We start from the raw sequence: 2,207 nt of genomic DNA, 5'->3' as shown, positions 1-2,207 counted from the left end.
AATTAGCACAATAAAACAATAGGCACACTTTAGAGGAAATATGAAAAATATTTCACCAAGGACAGAATATTGTTTTAATACAATGTCACAATATTCCAGACAAACTGACATTTCTCCGTCCTAAGAACAGTGAGGATCAACGACAGAACATTCCCATTCACTGGACCACTGCACTTTACAGAAACCTACAAACAAGAACAATAGAGCAATTAAACAGAGAAAGCATTTGTATTTTAAAGAGTACAGAAAAACGGCACAGAAAAAAATAAGACTTACAATTTTAAGACGTTGTGAACTTGCTGTGTATGTGACATCATCAGAACTGATGATGATTGGGACCGGATGCCTGGGGTGGAAAAACATTTTTGTGTGTCTTCTTTGCCTGTTTATGTTAGAAGTAGAAAAAAAATAGTCAGATAGAATCAGTTGATGTTGGCAATAACTATGAAGCTGTTTTAAGTGTGGACTAAAGGAGACAAATTACCTTAAAATCTTTCCATCCATGATCTGAACATACTGACCCTTGCAGAGTGGTGAGGGGGCTGGTGGTGCCCATCTCCAGCAGTCATCAGATGAGAGGCAGGGCTCACCATGGACAGGTCACCAATCCATCACAGGGCCCTGAAAGCTAACATTGAATAAAATGTATGAAAGAGAAATGGCAAATTAACAAGGGGGAAAATTCTGTCCAGTTATCTTTAAAACGCCTCCTTCGCTAGAGGACCCAAATTTGGGTCCTCGGCGCTTGCCGGAACAAGATCGGTTGAAAACACATGCTATACATTTATCAATATAGGCATATTGCATATCCACATATCGGGAAAAAGCTCTTCTAAATGATAGAAATAATATTTTCTACCTCAACAACACCCAGCTTGAACACTAAGCAGCTTGATAAAAAGAAACGCAATTAGATGCTAACGAGGCTAACGAGGCATATCCGGTAAAAAACGCAACAATGGAAGAGCAACGATTCCCAATGCCCACAAACTATCTATCAGAGTAAAGCCGAAGCTCTGCTGTTTCCAACAATACCAGAGTCACCACGCTAGTGCAAAACTCACTGAACCAGCAGCTAAAGAAGAAAAAAAGAAATAGCTAATTTCACGAAACTAAAAACATAAATTCAGTCCTACCTTTGCTGTTTCGTGGTCTTATGACCAATAGAATCCGAGGGCGTTGACATTAATACGGAACCTAAAGCCATTCACCAATTACAGCGAGGAAAACGCATTCACGGAGTTTGCCTCTAGATTTTGTATATAGTAGCTAGGAGACAGAAGAGGCTCTGGGCAGAGCCGAAAACAATGTGAGATGGTCGCAGGGAAAATGGATTATCGAACCAAGTGGAAATATTTACTCTAATAAGGATTATTCCTTATAAGGATTATTCCTTATTAGAGCATAATTTTGAATGTTTGAATGGAGAACTGCATGATTTTACGCGCAGAGTGCAAAGTGCAGAGTTCATTATTGTAATGTAATTTGAGATATATTAGTTTTTTCCTGTGATCATATCATTTTGACAAATTAGTTTTCATTGCTATTTGCATTTTCATTATTATATAATTCTATTTTAAATGTTATTGTGAGTTAATCTGTTCCATTTTCAGACTATTACAATTTATCTATTTTTTTCTCTTTTTATGAATGCATGCAATGCGGATTTTTAAAGGGAACCTCCAAAAACAATTATTAGATGTAATTACTTGTCTATGATAAATAATCATGTATTATATGGTAAGAATAAATGATTGAAACAGAACCTACAGAAAAAAAAAGAGAAAGTTCAAATGGCACAAATTGTGCCAAAATGGCTAATTTGGAAGGTCCGCCTAGATTTTTATCAACCAAGTGGAAATATTAGTTGTAGTACCTCTCTAAAACTCATATGATTAACTTTTTTTTCATGAAACTTGGCACAGTAAAAGGTCAGACTGTGTACTGTTTACTACATGTTTTGGATTTCATCTGCATTGCTTTGAAAGGAATCTTAATAGATTGAACTGTTTTTTTTAGGCGGAAATAGATTTTTTTTTCTTAATTTCTGCTTGTATCATATTAATTTACTTTCCTCAGTAACAGGCAGGGTGGTTTTTAGAGCTGTAACATATTCTCTAGGGTCTTGCCTTTGTTTTGATACCAAAACAATTAAAATAAACTCTGTAGTTCTTGAGATACATTCAATTCATTTTGGGCATGTTATT

General features: G+C 35.7%; 1 long non-coding RNA gene across 1 annotated transcript; it reads right to left on the bottom strand.

The window, feature by feature from the left end:
* Positions 1–140: 140 nt before the first annotated feature.
* Positions 141–2,201, bottom strand: LOC106944168 (uncharacterized). The gene is made up of 3 exons (XR_001424139.1): positions 485–2,201; positions 277–382; positions 141–185 (listed from the first exon to the last, which is right to left on the bottom strand). It is a non-coding gene; the product is annotated as an uncharacterized LOC106944168 (long non-coding RNA).
* Between the last annotated feature and the right edge of the window lie 6 nt (positions 2,202–2,207).

The sequence above is a fragment of the Poecilia latipinna genome, unplaced genomic scaffold (genome assembly GCF_001443285.1).
Source record: "Poecilia latipinna isolate Pla-1442-1.1 unplaced genomic scaffold, P_latipinna-1.0 Scaffold7186, whole genome shotgun sequence".
Classification (NCBI taxonomy): domain Eukaryota; kingdom Metazoa; phylum Chordata; class Actinopteri; order Cyprinodontiformes; family Poeciliidae; genus Poecilia; species Poecilia latipinna.
The sequence above is the reverse complement of the archived record's forward strand: the minus strand, read 5'-3'. Positions and strand labels throughout refer to the sequence as shown.